Here is a 19,775-nt window from a genome sequence, read left to right as displayed (position 1 = left end):
AGTTAAGTGGAGAAGAAATGCAGTGTTTTGGGGCTAGAAGTGTTTAACAAGCAGCATGAGCTGCCCATTGCTGGCTGCTCTGCGGCTTGATTACAGCACAGCGAGGTGCAGGGCTCGGGCAGCTGGAGAAAGGCTCTGCAACACTTGGCATGGTGATCTCCTAAAGTGCTTATCTGGTGAGAAAGTGACCTCAGGTAGGAAGGCTGGAGTTTGCTTTCTGGACAACGTAGCTTTTCTTTGCATCTTGGATGTTGAAGCCAGCTGTATTAGTCCTGTTGGTCTCATTTGACTTTGCATCTGCAAGGATTTTAGCCTGGGATTTTTACATCTAGTAATTTCTGCTTGAATTACAGCATTTTCCTTAGGCAGGTTTTAATTTTTGGTGGTGATTTTTTTATGCTCTTCAGAAATGTGTGGTTTTCTTTACAGTAAAAGATATGTGCTTTCTCTCTAATCTGGCATTTTTCTACCTTATTTCTTTGAGCTTTCTCATATCTTTTCCCTCTAAGTGATTGCAGGCTATGATCAGGTGATCCCTTAAATGTCTTTGATTAGTTGAGTAGGTTGAACATCTTAACTCTCATTGCAGTTGATTTAAGACTTGGAGACGGTTTTTTGCTGGGTCCTTTCCAATTTTTCATGCTGCTGTATTTCAGGTAAGGATGAAGATTGCATGTGTTATGTCAGCAGTGATCTTGCAGCTGTCAATGAGAGAAGTAAGGCTGCATTCTGGCTCTTGCTCTTTTTGTTCTTTCCCCCCTTGTTTATGCTTCCAGGAATTGAGCAAGCCCGGTTCACCCACGATATTGCACTTAGCATTCAGACTAAGTGTTAGTTATCTATAATTCTTTATACATCAGAGGTGTTTTGGAAAGCTAAGGTTTGTGACTGGACAGGGAGGAGGGCACATTTTGGTCTGGTATGTGGCAACACAAAGTTATTTATCATAGATTGTGCTCTCTGCACTTCAATTATCTGGTGACATTTTGCCACTAATAAAAAGGTCAAGGAAAAAAGTTGCTTCCTACAAATCATGGCATTTGATTGTTCTCATTATTAAACAGAGCATGGTTTCCTTGGGACAAAATTTCAGCCATCCCCAGCTTTGTAAACGATAAATTACCAGCTGGAACAAATGCATAAAAATGAAAAAGCAGCTTTCTTTTGATGTTGCTGTCTCTATTCCAGTGATTTGTCCTTTCCTGAAGCAGGGTGTGGGGAAGATGCAAGAAAGAAGTGTCCCTTGGATGTTAAATACAGTAGCAGAAAGGAATTATGCAAAGTTGATACTTGAAAAATGAGACATTAAGTTGATTTAAAGGGCCAAAATAATATCTATGGTCTATGGTTCACAAAATGTTACATTTTCCTAATTTTTAGGAATGGCTTTCCATGTCACCTATAAAGAATGCTCTGTTATGTCCAAAGCACAGTAATGCAGTTAAACAAAACATTGTATTCTTTTTTTTTTGTTCTCATTTTCCTACAAACTTCCCTATTGATTATTGTCTCTGAGATGCCTGAGCTTGCAACTGCAGTGCTGTTTTTCTTGTTACCGTAAGTGGTGCTTTCTGATACGGAGGTCACTCTGTGTGAGGCATCTAGCTTAAATGTAACAGTAGTGGCTGGGCAGTGGATAAGCATCAGCAGTCAAGTTGGAGACTCTTGGGCACCCTCCATGATGGGGAGCTTGGGTAGATGTGAGGGAGCTCAGAGGGAAAAGGTTATTGTTTGTGGGGACAGGCTGATGAGTGTTAGTGCTGTCAATAGGGTAGTTTGTTACTTTGCACAAGAAGCAGGAAAGTTGGTGTATTTTTGTTACAGAAAATGAACAAAAGTGTCTTGCACGGGAGTGCTGGCTTGTTTCTCTTGCAGCAGGGTATTTGCTGCTACCGTTTCCCAAAGCATCTCTGTAGATACCTAAGAATGCATGCCTAAAGAAGCTGAATTATAACAATTACATGGCCATGGTGTACAGAGGAATTGTGTACTGCAGTTCTTACTGCCAAATTCAAAATTAATGTGAATGTAAATCCTTTCAAAAAAGGGAGTTTAGAAAGGTCTGTATTTGGGGGGATACAGCTTTTGCAGTCTCTGGCAGATAGAATCTGTTTTTTTAGGTTTTTACAGTGTCATTACATGAAATTCCAATAGGCAGAAGCTGCATATTTATCTACCCAGGAATTCAATATTGCTATTAATTGGTGTTGGAAACAAGCCAAATCCACTTGAAATAGATTTATTTCAAAAAAATGCTGTTTTGTGTTTTGAATTACTTAAGCCAAAGCACTCCTGGGCAACTTGGTTTTACTTTTTTACAGAGCATTATATATGTTGTTCCTGGCCATAGCTGATGCCTTGTAAAATGCTGAAATGTCTGGAGCTGGAGCAACCTGCTGTCTGTGAGGGGACTAAAGGGGCATTCCCAGCTTCCTGCCATCCCAAGGAATAAAGGAATATGGGGAATCGCCTTCATGCCTCCTCTTCTTGTCTCTCATATTTAAATGTTTTAAAAGGTTCTGCAGGATAATGTAGTGTGTTTCTGTACTTGCTTTGTATCAAACAGACATGCTGCTCCTTTTCACCCAGCAGATGTGTGCAGGGTACCTAAGCAGACTTCAGAGATAGCCCCTAAGGGTTTGTGTTTAGCACAAAAAGTACAAAATCTTGAGATTTGCCTTTAAAGTAACTTTCTTAGAATGACTCACATCTGGAGGTCATTCTTTCCTCTCTATGCTCTTTTCTACCGTAAGAAAGGATGCAGAAGGTTTCCCTTGTGAAAGCATCTGCCGCTGCTCTGTTTGGGTTTGTGTGATCGTCCTCCTGCTCTCTGGAGTATGCTTCTCACAGAATACAGTCATTTCCACTCCTAAATTCTTTGTTTAACCAGCACTGGCAGGCTGAGAGATAAAGGTGGAAACTTGGAATGAGATTGGAGAAATGGTCCTAATTTTAGGAAGGTTTGAGTTGAACAGGAAGGGAGCAGGTGGGCAGGATGCTCTGGGGCAAACAGTGAAATGTCGGTGCCTGTGTGCATGCAACAGCCACATCTTCCTTACAAGTCTGTTGGATTGATGTGACATTTCTCATTAATCACACACCAGTGTTATCCTGGGAATTTCTGTGGCTTGTCTCCACCCCACTCTAAAACTGGACTTAATAAGCAGCTTCTGGAAAGTGAGGGGGGAAAAGTATGTCATGCCTGCCGCTGCTTCCTTTCACAGCTCATTTACTAGACCTTTTCTTGGTATATTCCATAGTTCTTAATAGACTTTGGAAGGGTTGTTTACACAGGAAATTTATCAGGTTGTGTTTTTTTATAAATGTAATTCAAGGAAATGTCTCCTACTGCTATTTAAAACCTAATATGAAATCAGGCAGGTTTTTGCAGCTATCAGAGGCTATGTCAATGGCCACTGAAAACAAAGAGGGAGCCAAGGAAAGAAAGGCAGTGTAATAAAATGGCATTTGAAACACTGTTCTGTTTTCAATCAGAGATTTTTAGCTAATGGTGATTTATTTTCCTTTATGTGAGTTGATGTGTTGTGTCAGGGGTAGAAACTGCCAGTGTAGATGTTTGTCCCAGGAGAAAGATACCAATTGACACTGAATACATTTCAGAGGCTGCTGAATAAAATTATGTTAAGAAATGCTTCAGCAATTCTCCAAAATCCAGATTAAAAATTGCAACCTCAATTAAATCAGGGACTAAGTAGTCTTGCAGCAGCCCAGAGCCTTTGCTTTATTTCCACAGCTATCTTCCTGCAGCTTCAGGCACCCCACTCAGGTAGACACCTTGCTTCACTTTGTTTGCTGCAGTCCTTCCCAGGAGAAGTGATCTAAATACATTCAAAGACACTGATTGATTGTTTCCAATCTCTCCTTGGCTTGAAATGGATTTTTTTCTTTTTGATTTTGTATATCCAGGTAAGTCCTGATCTAAATCCCACTGAAGTTGTGTTGGAAGTGGGGGGACATTGGAGAACGGGCAAAGGTGGATTATGAGAACAAGTAGAAAATCAAGCCTGTGGGTTGTACTCAGGGCTTGAATGTATAAAGGCATTGTCTTCATATACATTTGGGCTGTGCAGTTTGGTGGGGCATTGAAGAGCAGCCCGTTAAAAATTGCTGATGGGAGAGTAGGCAAAATAGTGCCCTGTTTTGGGGCTGCTAGCTGTTCTTCTAGCTTTCTTTTTCCAAATTTAAATGAGACAGAGACCAGTTCAAGGCTGGAGAGACAGGTTGCATATTGACTAGATGTTCAAAATTAAAGCTCTAGTGTGTGGGTATAGTCAAAATAGCTGTGACGATGCTTCTCAAAAAGTACCTTGCTCATCCATTTGTTAGTGATAATATTACAGATTTAAGAAAATTTCATCAGTCTTGGAGATCTTGAGGATGTTAAAAATTGTGAAGCTCAGTTTAAAAATAGGAATTTTAAGGAGGGGAGTTAAGAAGCCTTCTTTACTGCTAAATATTTAAAGTTCTAGCTCATATTTCACACACACATCCAAGCTTTGCTTTCTCCAAGGAAAAGTTTGGACTCTTTTTTCAGGTTTTACTGACAAACAAACACTTTTTCAAAGCAGTCCCCTGAAGTTTAAGACAAAAAAAAAATACAGTGAAATTGATTACAGAATGTCAAACCATGGCAGCCGTAGTTGAAACACACAATAGAGCCAATATCTCTTAAGTATCTTCTTTTGCACTCCCAATTACTGCCAGAGGAAGGCCTTTGTTCGAGCACAGGACAAATTATATTGGACTTAACTCAATGCCATGGATGGGTCATATCTGAACATGGATATGTTCAGATAAGAGAACTGGCTATAGGTTTGTCCATAGGAAGAGGTCAGGACTGGCATGCTTATTTGTAATGTGGAGGCAAGGTAGCTGAGTGTGCCAGGTGCTCCTCCCATGTTATTCTGTTCCCAGGGGCAGGCATAGTTTGTAGCCATATGCATAAACTGCACGTGGTGCTTGGAGCAGGACACTTGAAGGTGCTTTTTATACAGCTCTGTGCTGTGCCTTCCTCTGCTGGCTGTAATTGGCAGGCTTTATTCAGGATAACACTCTCACCTGTTGGTGTGATGGTAATTAAAGTCACTGTTATGTTATAATATTGTGTGTTGTGTACTCTTTGGAGGAGGAAGGGAAAATAGGTGAGGAAGTGATATCTTTGAGGAAGAGGAGTGGTTGTGCCAATTAGCCTGGATGAGTTGTTCAGTGATAGTTAATCCATGTGAGTGAAAACAAGTCCTCTTTGATGGAGTGCCAAGGTCAGGAATTTGAGCTCCATTTGAAGAGTGAAAGTTACAGTCTTGCGGATTAGAGCTCCTTAGAAGAAAACATCTCTTGAAAAAAATGAAGCAGAGCTTTTCCCACTGTGTCATCCATGTAGTCTTCTCTTTTTGATGACCAGAAAAGGACAATGGCAGAGTAAAGACCCTCTTATGAGTTGTTCTACAACTTGGGGATATAACACAGTGGGTTTGTGAAACTTACCTCAGAGTATGTCCATATTCATGCCTTTGCATGCAGGCTTACAGGGGAGATCAACCACTGTGTACACTTGATTTTGCAGGAGAGCAACTACTGCAAAGATACATTATCCTTTGCCATCCATGGTGTCAACAGAGCTGAATTGATTTATACCACCTGGAGCTTCTGTTCAGTATGCTGCTACATTTTTAGCAGGTGGAAAATTGTCAGATTCAGAAAGGTAGGTGACATGATTTTGTGTTTTCTCATGTTGCAAACAGGATTGAGTCAGGACTTAAAATGTTGGAAGTTGAACTACATTTGGAATACAGTTCTAGTAGCTGGTAATTTGGGATATCTGGTTCACTCATATGAATCTCTCTATTGTGCAGAACAAGGTCATTTTCCTTTCTGTCTGCTTCCTGTTTATTTAACCAGACACTATCTTGTAAACATTTTGTTCAGTATCTGTGACATCATTTTTGGTTCACTGCATATGTGGGTTATATGTGTTTGTCCATGTCCCCCTACCCACCTCTCCACCCCCTCATTGTTAGTGGATATGTTCTGTAGGCTATCCAGAGATTGACATTTCATTTTAGTCTCTGAGAAATGATGCTATTGGTTCCATGATAGACTGCAGTTTGTAGGACGTGTGATCTGTGATGCCAAGCAAGGAGATGCCCCTTTGTCTCATCATGTTGACCTTGCTGATATGTAATCACACCCATTGTAGTATGTACTAGTGCCATGTATCCATAGCAGAATATAAATACAGTACTTTCTGTATATAGCTTTTTTCTTTAATGTGGTAATTTTGTGTAAATTGCACTGTTTTCATGCAGAGATTGCTATTTGCCTGTACAAACAATGTAAGGCCTTGGATTTGGAATTTCATTGACTTCATTATCCATTTTTATAGCTGTGCTTGAGCAAATAAGTCCCCAGTAAATAAAATGGCATAATGTAATTTACATGTGCCTCTCCTGGGAAGTGTGTGTATGGAAGGCAATTGTTGGGCCTTAACAGTACCTGTGAGCACTAAGGGCTTGTTCATTGAAAGAACCAAGTTGGATGGGTGTTGGTCTTTGCACCATCAGTACTTCTAGCGCAGTGTGAAAGTAAACACTGAGGACCTGAATTCCTTTGGAAATGGCTCCCAGTAACTTCTTTCCTTATTGCTGATCCATCTGGGGAAAGTTGTTACCATTTGACTCTTTTCTAACTTACCCAGAAGTAATTTACCATTTTCTCTCAGTCTTGAGTTGTTTTTCCTTACATGTTTGTGGTGATACTCCCTTCTGTCTCTGAGGCACTGTAAGCTTAATTAGTATGTCCCAAAGGCACTGGAAAACCTGGAGGGCTGTATTTGGTCAGGAGTAAAATATCATTGTCAGACAGTAGGGTTTTTTCCGAGGGAATACCCCACTGCTCACATATAATTGAAACCAGGCTTTTCCAGAGCGTCTCACTTGCACACTGGAGAGCTGCGAGTACAGACACACCCTGTAATTGCATAAATCAGAATGAATCTGAGGGGGACAAAGTCTATTGAAGTTATATTTTGGAAAGCAGGATTGCTGTTAATGTTTTCAGGTTTGGTAGTTTTCTGAGCTGCTTGTGAACAGAAAAGTTGCCATTGCTCTGAGAAGTCCCTGTGCATATTCCTGAGAGGGGATAAGCAGAGGCAGATTTGGGAATGGATCCTGGGGCTCCCTTTGCTGCTGCTGAACAGAGTCACTCACACCAAGACAAGCACCAGTGCTGTGTAGCATACACCAAAGCCAACTGGGCAAAAGGGCAATTCAAATCACATAAAGCCAGTTCTTGAACAGATTGAGCTCTATGCTTTTCTAAATCAGAACAAAAATGTCAAATTCCTTATAAATACCAGGCAGTGCACAGCTGCACTGACTTGGCATCACTGTTCTGGTCTGATGGGTGGGGAGAGCAGAGTTGAGCTGACCCTCCATGAGCCTAGAAGATGGAGAAATATTGAGGTTTTGCTTCTCAAAAGCAAATTTGAGGTTTTGCTTCTCAAAAGCAATTATCTGCATTTCCCCTCAGCCTGAAGCAACGGGTTACATTCTACTTAGCATGGTGAAGAATGTGTCTAGTCAGCACTGGGGGAAATTCTGGAATAGTCCAGGAGTGCCAGGCATGCAGACACAATACCGTCATTGGCAAATCTGCGTGAATAGCTTTGGAGCGCTGTACTGTGGGCTGCAAATTGTGAGGCTGACTCCTTACACAGACCACAGATCCATCACTTTGAAATGTCAGGCCTTTGTCACCCAAAATAGTCTTCTGTCTTCTTTTTCCATGCGTGATACAAGGAATTTTTTCTCTTTTGCTCTGTGTCTTACAGTGTAGTTGGAAGAGAGCCTGTACAGTTCACACTGAGAAGCTCAGCTAGGAAGGCTCTTTCCTGATTCCTTGTTGACCAAAGAGATGCAGGCACAGTTGAGCTGTGGTCAAGGCAGGAAAACAAGAGGCAACTCTTGGGACTCCTGGTAGAGTGTTGTGATGCTCTTCCCTGCAGTGCTGTGTCTGTAGGGTCTAGGAGAGCCCGAAACCGGACTTCACCTTTTCAGTGGCTGGAGTGGCAGTCATGGTCCAGCCTGTCAGATTGGCACTTTCAATGATAGGATTATGAGAGTGGTCTCTCTCCCTTCTGCTTACCTCCATGAATCAGGCATGTGTGGATCCTCTGTGAAAACACAATATGTGGTGTTAGCAAGAGGGAGCTGTGATCCCCCTCAGTTCCTCAGCTGTGGTGATTTTCTGTGTCTTAATCAAATGAAGTGTGGTCCATATGTGAGTTCAAGTCTCGGAAGGGAAAGAAAAAGCAAGTTTCTATTTTTACACTCATGCTTGTATCACCAGGATTATAGCACCTGCTGAAGTGTAGTACACGCTTAAACTCTCATCTGGTTTGGAGGTTGAGGACTGTGCTGTGCTGTGAGCAGTGGAGGGGATTCAGAGTGTTCCCAGTAGCGTTTTTGTTTCGAGATAAGGATTGTGCTTTGCAGATACATTCTCCACTTGTGGAGTAACTTCCACTTCCTATGTTCTATTTCATGTTGTGGAGCAGTTTTGGAGTATGCAAACTGCATTGCCTTCAGATGAAATCAAATTGTATTTATGATAACCACAAGAGATAGTCCAAAGTGAAACCTGTCCTATGACTTGATTCCTTAATCTGGATGCATCTGCACTGTTGGTAATTACAGTTCATTAGTTTGGATCTTTGTGTTTGGGAAAGGCATGAGCCTATCAGCAGCCTTGGAGAAATCAGACCCATGTGCTGTTTGGGAGCCTGGAGGAGACATGTTGTCTGAGGACCTTTCATAAGTGTGGTGGAAGATTAAAAGGACTGAAATATTGTGGGTTATCACATTGCTCCTAAGGTTAGCCCCAGCAGAGTGGAACCTATTTTTTCATGTGGCTTCTGATGCTGTTGAGATTTGACCAACAACTGTAAGAGCTCAGTTTCATTCTCATGGGTCTTCTATGCTTCAGGGCAAACTGGGGGCTTTTGGCCTTCTCAAAACTGAAGTTCACTATTAGTGCTTTTTCTTGTAGCTACACTTAATCTTCTAGAAGATGGTACTCTTGAGCTCTTTCACTGTAATTATTACTTACAAATATCGCAGAGGAGGCCCAGCATTCTGAGAATTATCTTGGCAGCTAAGTACATGAAGAGCACACTTCAGTTTTTAAATTTAATTTCTAAATATGCTTTTCCCCTTTTAGATTTGGTATCTTTCCTATATAATTTATGTTCAGGTAAGAAAAGGTGAGTTGACACAGGTTTAGTTTTTTGGTTTTGTTCTTACCTCACCACTCTTCTATTCTTCCTAGGTTAGCTTCACATGCACAAGTTGATTCTGTGGAAGGAGGTGTACAAACCCAATCACCCCCATGCTCCACTTCATTGTTTTTTTTTAAGGTATGAACATAAATGCTTTTTCCACTTTTACCAGGAGACAGGACATGAACACTGTGTAGCTCTGAGTGTGTAGCAGAGGAAAGTGGATGTGTCCCTACTCATAGCAGGATGTGGATGTGGGGAATGGATGTGTCCCTATCCTGCACTGAAGACCACACAAGAGTAGCTTTTCCTGAGCAAGTTTGCGGTACCTTTCTTAGCACTGTTACGTAAATCCCTTTTTCATATGCCACCATCCCTTTCAAGTAAATTGAGGAAGCTCTCATTTCCAACCTGAGACATGTGAAGGAAATAGTGTATTTCTGGGAATGTATTAAATAAAATCCCCACATCAAGTACAACTTTAGTGGAAGAAAAGAGAATGTTGTCCCCCAGCCCCATTAATGTAGGTTGTAATTGATTGGCTCTATCATGTGTAAAGCTTGAAAAGTCTACTAAGAGTCTTGTTAGGATGATCAGAGTTGAATTTGACCAGCTTAATCATCCCATACTATTTGCTTATGCATCCTAACGTTGTGTCAGAGGGTATGCCAGAGAAATTAGGGCTTCGTTTTCTGAGACATACAAAAACCCAGAGCAATATCCCTAAGAATTCACATCTGGGGGCCCAGTCATGATATTTCCCCCCCTGCCCCAGCACTATCACATCACTGGTGACATTTCAAAGCTCTGTGTAAATCAAGGTTGGAAAGTCTGTTCCCATGAATTAGTTTCTAGGATGAAGTCACAATGTTCAAAGTTGTGAGCAAAATTGTCCTACCAGCCAAAAGAAAAGATTGTAATCAGAATGTTTGACTTCTCTTTCGGGGGAAGAGGACCAGCAGCAAGTGTACAATTACTGCTTGACTGTCAGTACCATCAGCATTTATCTTGTGTTTTCTGCTTGGTCTTGGATGGGGAATTGTTTGCCATGTGAACCATTTGTTTATACCTTTCTAATACCAGGACATTTTAAATATTAAAAAAACACCATTGTTTTAGTTCTCTCTGAACAACTCCTGAAGCCTTCAATGGGCTCTGAAGGAGGGCAAGAGCTCAGTGGCTCACTATTCCATCCCTCCTTTGCAGAGACATCCTCTGCAAGTGCTTCTCTCCCTCTTCTCTTAGGCTATTGCCCTTTCTTGTTACACAGAAACTGCACAGTCACACCCCCAGCACATGGGGGAAGGGTGTTACTGTCCCACATTTCATGGGACCTGTGGGATAAGGGTTTTTTTTTTTTTTTTTTTGTGGCAGAGAGTTGTGTAGGTGTTAGTGGAACAGCTCTAGCTGACCTCAATTCCAAAACCTTTTTGTGCTGCAGCTGTCTGCTGATGGAGTCCTTATTGTAAAATGTCATATGGACCAGAGGCAGCTCACAGCTGTCATCTGAAAAGGTTATGTTTTACCACCAGCTTGAGTTTCTTTGTTTTCATAATGTTGAGTGAAGCTGTTTTAAATTTCACTGGGGCAACCAGGGACACTGACTGATAACCTGAGAACATCCTGTAACTGAATCTACATGAGCAAATTTACACAGCAAGTCTTGTCACTGAACTCCTGAGGGGTAAAGATGGACCTCCTCTTCAGCATTCTATGTATTCTGCAAATGATACTGCAAGTAATAGGGTGCTGTGAGGACACTTTCTGATCCTTTCTTCTTTAATATGCTCATCTGTTTTTTTTTTCTTTTAAATAGTTCTATTTTTTTTAAATTTTGGCAGCCAGCAAGTAGAAACTTGTTGCTGTTGGGCTAGAGCAGGCTGCTGTAGTCTAAGTTGTTGCTTGTTGCCTTATCCTTTCACAACTCCCAGGAAAATGTACTGCAAGCTTTGCTCCATCTGGCTAAATGCCCCATCCTCTGTGAGGCACAAATTGAATTAAGAAACAAAGCTGTTTTCTACAGTCTGGTTGTTGCTACTCAGTCAGACACTGTTAAGAATCCATTTTAAACATGGATCCCAAAGTCAATTTCACGTTAAGTACAAGTAGGTGCTAGAAAGCAATATTTTTGTAGCTAAATGTTGAAAATGGTATTGATTTTTCCCATCGTCAGTGCCAGATTTGGAATATGAATGTGCTCTATTGTCCCAGGCAGACTTGGTTGATAATAAATGCTTTTACATATTATTCAGGTGCCCTATTGGCAGCAGGATTCTTGGAGATCTTGATTGACTTTCCAGAATTACAATGTAGAAAATCAGAGTCTGAATTTTGCCAGGAAATCTACCTAGAAAACAGCTCCAAGATAGGTGTGGGCAACCCTAACCTGGTGATAGGGCCAGGCTCTGGCAATAAAGACTGTCTCTCCTAAGCCTCGGAGATGGAAGAGTTTGGGAAACAAAGTGCTATTTTAGCAGATGTATGGGTTTAAACATAATAAAGTGAAGCTATCAGCCTTTTCCCCAGTCACACTGATGTCCTGAGTGTGGACACTCCCCCAGGAGCCCAAAGGTGCATCTCTCAGCTGAGAGAGGCTGTTTCTTCAGGCTGAGACAGATCTGTTGCAGTGACAGGGTTTGTGGTCAGCTGCCAAGGCACCTACTGGTGTGTCAGTGGGAAAAGTCCCCCAGGAAGATACATGGTAAATATTGAATTCCCTCTCCCTTACGGTCACACAATATGAAGCTGTCTACCATGGAGCTCAAGGGGAAATGATTAATGGGGACCTTAGAAATCTAGAGCTGCACCACTGAGTCTGGCAGGTGTATGAGCTGAAAGCTCTGATGTCTCCACAAATGCAAGCTAGAAGAAAGTGTGAGATAGCATTGCTGTTTGAGCCTCTCCTCTGTCATCTCCCTGCTCCTTTGCAGCTCAATCCAATCTCAAGATGGATCCAAAATACAAATGCTAGTTGGGAAATTTCTGAGTGAACAATGTTCTTCCTTGCATCCTTCTCTCATATCTGCACCAGCTCTGTTAAAATAGGAGCAGAAATGTAAACATGCATTTAGTAATGATGTCACTTCTTTATTTCTTTTCCTCCTTTGTTCTTCTCAGAAATAGGCAGTGAGTGGTTGGATCATGGGGTTGCTATGGTGAGGTTTAAGATACACCTTTGATCATAGTTGGTGAGTGCCAGCCAGCGCATTAATTCCAAGCAGTCCATATGCTTCCAGACAAAAATACCCCTCTCTTGATACTCTACATTTTGTTGAACACTTAGCCTGCTAGTTCACAGACTACCGTGTTTTACTGTGCTGTTCCAAAAAATCTGTTCAAGTTTGGTATTTCCTTTTCTCATTGGAGGGGCAGGTGGCAGAATTACTGCCTGAAAGGAAGTTGTAACCAGGTGAGGGTCAGTCTCTTCTCCCAGGCAACCAGCGACAGGATGAGAGGACACAGTCTTAAGCTGCTCCAAGGGAAGTTTAAGTTGGACATTAGGAAGAAGTTCTTCACAGAAAGAGTGGTTGGGCATTGGAATGGGCTGGTGGTGGAGTCACTGTCCCTGGAGGTGGTTAAGAAAAGACTGAGTATGACACTTAGTGCCGTGGTCTGGTTGACAAGGTGGTGTTTGGTCATGGATGATCTCAAAGATTTCTTCCAACCTAGTTTATTCTGTGACCCTTTCTGCTCATGGACTCCTGCTACCTCAGCAAAACCCACCTGTAGCAATCCTGATTTCAGGTAATCTGCTGTAGATTTCACTATTTAGTGTGAACTTTTGGGTATGTTAAATGAGACACTGAGATGCCTCCCTTGAAAATCAGTGGCAGAACTCCTACTACAGATGAAGGAGACAGGGTCAGATGATTTTGCCCCAACAAGCACTCTGCAGCAAGGATGGCTGGGTGGTGGTTTTCTGGCTTTTGACTTCACTTGTTCTACGATGGATAAATGCCTCCTACTTATGAAAATATTTTGCTGTCCTGTGTGGTTTTATACAAATATAAGTGAAAAGCCAAGTGACAGGGAATGTGGTGCTCAGTTCTTTTCTGTGATTTATGCTCTGGTTTATCTGGCAAGGCAGCCTACGTACCCGAGAGAACAGTCTGAATATCTGTGAGAACAGAGATCAGATAGCAGGGCTGCCTTGGCTTGCTGGGCTGGAGGGCTTAATCAGCTATTAGAAGATGATATTAGGAAATGCAATTTGGAAAGAGACTCTGTTCAGAGTTTTGAGTATTTTGTCAATTCTAATAGAATATTCAAGAGGAAGTTCTCTATTTCAGTCTAGTTCTTTCGGGTTTGTTTTTCATTTTTGTCTGTTTCTTTTTCTGCCAAGCAATTGCCCACTGCAGCTATTTGCTAGGACTTGCTTATCTAGGCTTCTTGTTATTATCCTGGCTAAACAATTGTTATTTACTTGTATGGTAATACCTAGAGCTTCTAATCTAGCATCAAAGCTTCATTGTGATGGATGTTACACAGACCATTAGTTTATTGAAGATGGGTATTTGTTGTCTTAGGAATGTATGGGCTTACTTTATGATAGCAAGAAGGGACAGAACAAGGTAGCAGGGAAGCATTCACATGCAATATATCAAGTGACAATCACATCAGCTTGTTTTGAAATGGCAAAGGTTTTAGCCTGTGGGGGGGAAAATTGTAATGGCTAGAAAATGTTTACCCCAGTAAAACAAAAATTATCAAAGTGTTTTCATTTTTGTTGCCTCTGCATAGTATTTGCAGTACTTTCACAGCATAGAATGGGTTGTTTGCAGGACTACAGCCAATTTCACCAATCACTGGGCACAAGAGGTTTCTTTAAATAGAAATTGGGAAATCCTGGGTAAGAAGTTTGCATGACAAATATTAGTCAAATGTACACTCCTTTGAATTAAGACCTGGCCTGAGTCTCTTGTAAGTCCTTGGCTTGGTTTAGACCCTGCAAGCTTCTGCATCTTCCAGCGCGTCTTCAGCAGTTGGGGCAGCTTGTGTTATTCCACTTGCCTTAAGTCAGCTACAACTGTGTTACATGAGGCAGCATTACTGACCTGAAAGAAATTAAATGGGTACCATTTTGGGGTAAATCTGAGTATTTGTTGTAGGCTGAACTGGATGATAGCATTAGCCAGGCGGGGGACTGGCTGGTTTTTGTGCAGGCCTGCTGGGAAGGACCACAGAGTTACTGTGGACAAAATGTTAAAGGTGAGCTGACATTGTGAGCACAGCAAACTGTCTGCAGGAATGCACTTTGAGGAGCTTTGACAGCAGATTGATATTTTCTTCTACCCTTTAATGCCCAGTCACTTCAGGGAGGTTGTGGAGTAGCTGGTAGGGCTGAGCACATTCAGTGTGTGAGGAAAACGCTGCTAGCAGTGAGTTTGAGACACTTTCAGAGTACAGCAGAGGGAAAGCTGAATGTGTCCCAGCAAGTACAAAATATGGGAATTTCTGCTCCTGTGGGAATGGAGGGTTTAAATGTTATCTTCTTGATCTTAAATGCCTTCTTAGCAACCCTGCCTGTACCAGTTGGATTTGTCCACCTACGCCTGGTGGTGTCCTTGGAAGAAAAACAGCTTTTGCATAATCAGTCTCAATAGGAGGGTATTTCAGCCTGGGGTCCGGGGAGTCCATCTGGCCCTGGGGCAGCTGCCATGGTCGGTGGTTGGATAGCGCGGTGCTGATGAGGCACAGCCTGTCTGGCCCTCCGGCTAGCTCCCAGCTGCAGGCAACTTTAGCGAGCAATTGTGGAGTGATTTCAGCTCTAGTGAGTTCAGCTCTCAGTGATTTCAGCTCTGTGCTCGCAAAGTGCCTCAGCAGACGCAGGGATGGAGAGAGGAGAGGCTGTGTGGAGTTCTGCGGAGATGTCTTTATTGGCAGCTTCTGCAAAGGGTTCCAGTGACTGCTCTTCCGCTGAACTGGGCAGAGGTGAGGGTTTAAGTAGGCTACGAGGGGATGGGAAATTATCCAATGGCTAGGGTTGAGGAGAATATGACCTATAGCGTTACAGAGAGATAATAGGGGTCTGATGTGTGGAAGAGGGGCAGCTCTGGTCCACTCATCATGACTCTACATTTCTTATCTTAGGCTAGTGACTGCCATGGAGGCCTTGCAGGGCCTCTGACTGCTACAGGAGGGTGCCTAAAGCTTGCAAGGTCGGGTTTGTTTTGTTTGTTGTCTTGCTTTGGGATATATTTTTTCCCCTTTTTCCCCCTTTTTGTGGAACAACAGTGTATTTCTCCTGCCAGCAAGATGTCTCTTCTACCTTGGAACTGTACAGCTTGCACTTCTGGTTTTTTTTGCTGGCTCCTACGCTTGGCTTTCTGTTGCTGCTGCTTCTGGTGAGACTGTTTCACAGATGTGCCAGGCTTAGCATGCAGATCCAAATTTAGGTCTCTCTGCCTTCAAACAGAACAGAGGGTCTACAGAAGTAATTTTTTAGTGTGACTGTTCAGAATAGCTAATTGGCTTGTTGGCTCTGCATGAGACTGCACAGCATCCTTGGACCTGGCTGTGCTGGGCACTTGACTTTTCTTCTTTTATGCCTTCATTACTTGCCATGGTGATGGCCCTAGGTGACAGCAGTCCCAGGGAAAAGTTGGGAACACAAGCCTCCAGCCAGGCTTGATGTGGGACCAGACTTAATTTTACTTCTCAGGCCTGTGTCACTTCATCCCCCCCCCCCAAGCCTGTTTCCTTGCTTAACTTGCTGGTTCCCTGATTCATTTTGTCTCTTCTTCATATTTCTAGTGAGACACTGGTGCTGCCTGGCAGGGAGACATATTTCCTGAGCAGAAGATGGCAAAAAAGAGTGGAGCAGAGATAATTTCTCTGATGCAAGCTAGATTAGTGTATACTTTTGTAAGGACTGTAGCTGGCAGGGCTGTCTTAGCTCTTAGACTAGAGTTAGCTTTGAGTTACTGAATGGTTGGAGCTGGGACATTTTAGGAATCAGAGAGCTATTTCTGGGTTGTTTGGGTAAGAGGGGGTTGGAAACGAACAGGCTGGTGAGAAACAATGTGGCATATAACTAATTGCAAAACAAATATTGTCTTGTATATGTATTAATTATTTTGCTTTAAAATTGGCTGGTAGTTAACTACTTAGTATTTGAAGTCCTTTATGTCTTCAGGTTTAACATCTAAACTGTAAGAGAATCCACAGCTCTCTACAGCTGGCTAGAAGCACATTTTAAAAGGTGCCTGCAACCTAGCTGTAACTTAATTTGCCCTATGTTGTTCAGTAGTAGAGCAGTAGTAAATGTATAACTCCAGGAGTCTACTTGTAGGTGTGTCTGCTTAGTGTATTTCTTTATTCCTAGATTTTTAAGGAGCTGGTATTCGAATAAGCAAAAGCAGATCAAAGGTATTGCGTTATCATTAGTTGCTTTATTGATTACTCAAGCCTCCTTCACTCTCTCATTAAAAGGTTTTGAGCCCTCACGATCTGCTGTGTTGTGCAAGAGTTCTACCCGGTGAGCAGCACCCTGTGCCACAGCTTCCAACTGCATGCTGCACCTTCCTTTCTTTCCAAAATAGTCTTCATTTTAATGGAATTGTCTTCATTTTTACCTCGTACAGGTCTTGTGATGGGGTTTTATGTTGCTTTTGAACACAAAAGTTTAGCTAAAAAAACCCAGTGAAATAAGCTTTGAATCTTGCCTCACGTGCTGTGGATCTGTGGGAGGAAGTTGGTAGTAGGTACCTGAATAATTTCCAACATTGCGTGCTAGTCTTGGGTGGAACTAAACTGCTCTAAAATGAGCTGCTGCCATGGGAAGAAGGTACTAATGATTTCAAGGTGCCAAAGAATGCTTAGTCAGGATTTGGGAGAATAGCCACCCAAACCATTATGTCCTTTTTTCTGTATCATGACATTCCGGCTTACAGCCTTAACATCAGTAACTGGGACATGGGAAGGAGCTAAGATTGCCTTTGGGACTCTGAGGCATTTCGGTGCAGTGATAAATGGCAGAAGCGACTCCTGAACTGCCCTTCATGAAGAATCTCCCCCTTTTGTTTGATACCAGTGGCTCTGTGCTGCAATGATTGCTGTTGAGGATGCAGCTGTGAGGAGGAACTGGGAGTGTGGCTGGTTTGTTATCAGCAACTGCTGTGATAAAGGGGGATTTGGAGTAGGTCAGGTAAAGGAACGGAGGGCCAGAGCTCTTCCCCTAAACCTCAGGCCTTTTAGTGAAGTGTGAAGGGTAGGGAGGGGGCTGTTGTTGGTCTCCAAGCATCCCTTAAGGGTAGTTCTTTGCAGAGGAACCTGGGATAAAATTGCATAGATTTGGACCAAAATATGTCATCTTTATGCCATTAGCTCTATCCCCAGCCTAATTCAGCAGCAACCAGAGGAACCATATTTTTTCTATTTTAGGGTTAAATACTTGACTGGCATTTTCTATTCTCAATTCATTAAAATTAGAACTACTCTGTAAGACCTCAGCCATTCATTAACCAACAAACCAGTGCTAATTTTAATTTCCATGGCTGCAATTTAATTTTGCACAAAGATTATAGATACTTCTGTGATTGCCTTTCAGCAGGCTCACTGGTACTTCTGCCATGACACTGTTATTACTAGCAGGGAAATACTAATGCCTTCCTGCTTAAACCTGTCTGAGAATCTATTAATGGGGTGGCCTACTTCCAAATTGCAAAGAGGAGCAAAAGCTCATCAGGCAGTGTAAATGGTGATAATTTCAGCAAATGCTTTCTGTGTAAGGAGATTGATGTTTTAAGTGTCCCAGCAAATTGGTAATAATGATCAGCAATTCTCCACCATTCTTCACAAAGGAATGGGTCTTTGAAAGAAGCAATTAAGTGTAGCCACCTTCTGGACCGAGCTAATGTAGACTTCTCTCATTGGTCTGTAAGCTAACTGTTAGATCTACAAGTCATGTTTAATGAGCTTTCTGCTTCCAGCCCAGCAAGGAGCCTTTAATGAAGCTGCAGAAATGTGACCAGCATTTATGGCAAGCACCTACTTCAGCTTTCAAATGACACTGGGCAAAGCTGTGATTTCCTCATAGTGGAAATGTGATAAACCAGGAGATGAGCAATAATTCTGCAAGATCTGCTGTTAGGTTGAGCTGTTTGCTCATCTTACGGGTAGTGACTGCAAGATGAACATCAGGTGGTTCCCTAATGTAATGTTGTAGAAAGAGTTCCAATTGGATTCTGTGTACATTCTGATTCTGTATTCACAGATGCAAGGAAGAGATCTAAATTGAAGGTGAAAATGAATGCAGAAGCTTCATTTTCTTTTTACTTCGCTGCACGAGACATTATTGGCATGTCTGTATATTGCAGTAACCCCTGAACATCTTCACCTGCCCAGCTGCATGATGATAAAATTTGAAGCCTTTGACTGAAACTCAGAGACCAGTTTTTGTACCCTGTGTTCTGCTTAACAAGAAAACTCCGTTTTTTGATTCAGTCTCCTCCTGAGCCTATGTAAACTCCTTGAACTCACAGTGTACTTTCACAGGGACCCTCCCTGAGTGAAGACCAGAAGTGCTGTTAGCTCATTTAGTAGATTCAAGGTCTTGCTTTGGAGAAGACACCAAGCAATCAGTCACTATCCACACTGATGCCAGTCATCCTTTTACAGACCTTTTCTCCTTAAGTCAGGTGTTTTCTAATGGGCCCCAGACTATTCAGTCATTCCTTAGACTGACTTTTAATCATTCTTGCTGCCTTTCCATGGGCATATTCCAGCTCTAATTTATCTTGTCTGAGGTCTGAGAGGGCCAGGGCTTCATATAGAATTCAATGTGTGAATTAGCTGTGGATTTATAATGCTGTCTTCCCTACTCCGGTGTGGGTGCCTAATGAACTTCACTGATGATAACCTTTCACTGGGAGCTGAGTCCTTAGTTCTATCCTATGTTTCCTAACTTTTAAATGATTCTTTTTCCATTCAGAAACAGCCCTTCTTATCCTGAAGCTTTTAGCTTTCAAGAACTTAAGATGAAGATCTTTATCACAACTCTTCTTGAAATCCAGATTGTGTGAGATAATTCCCTTTTATTCACCTGGCTGCAGACATTTTGTGTGAACTCCCAAGAGGCTGGAAAGGCAGGGCTCCCCTTACAGCAGCTGTACTGACTCTGCAAGGAGCTTGTATTTATCTGGATATCTGTTGACCTTTATTAAAGGCTTCACAAAGTTGCCAGAAACAAGCATTAGTCATAGAGACCTGTGGCTCCCCATATCCTTGCAAAATATTTCTAAAGTCTGCATGTTTTTAATTTTTCAGTGACCAGGCTATCTCAACTCTGTGCCCTTAAAATTTGGAAATGAACATCATCTAATCCTGATTTGTTATCGGTCTTTTTTCCTATTTGTACCAGAAGTCCTCCTGTGATCATTGAAATTTCAGATAGATTCTGAAAAGGCTCTGCTGTGAGAACCTCCCCAGTTTCTGTTTGTGTTTCTCTTGCAATGAGATCTATGTATGTTTCAATGGGTAT

At 42.1% G+C, this 19,775-nt stretch overlaps 1 protein-coding gene across 4 annotated transcripts in view; it reads left to right on the top strand.

Moving 5' to 3' along the window:
* OSBPL5 (oxysterol binding protein like 5) overlaps positions 1-19,775 on the top strand; it is a 133,585-nt gene that overhangs the window by 9,459 nt on the left and 104,351 nt on the right. Inside the window, exon 1 of one of the 4 annotated variants that reach the window (XM_053946135.1) lies at positions 5,646-5,722. The exons of the other annotated variants lie outside the window; for them this stretch is intronic. The gene's annotated coding sequence lies outside the window, so the exon portion shown is untranslated. Of the gene's footprint in view, positions 1-5,645; positions 5,723-19,775 lie in introns of those variants that run through there. 4 annotated transcript variants of the gene reach the window in all.

Source organism: Vidua chalybeata, chromosome 6 (assembly GCF_026979565.1).
Source record: "Vidua chalybeata isolate OUT-0048 chromosome 6, bVidCha1 merged haplotype, whole genome shotgun sequence".
NCBI lineage: Eukaryota > Metazoa > Chordata > Aves > Passeriformes > Viduidae > Vidua > Vidua chalybeata.
This window is presented reverse-complemented; position numbering and strand designations above follow the sequence as displayed.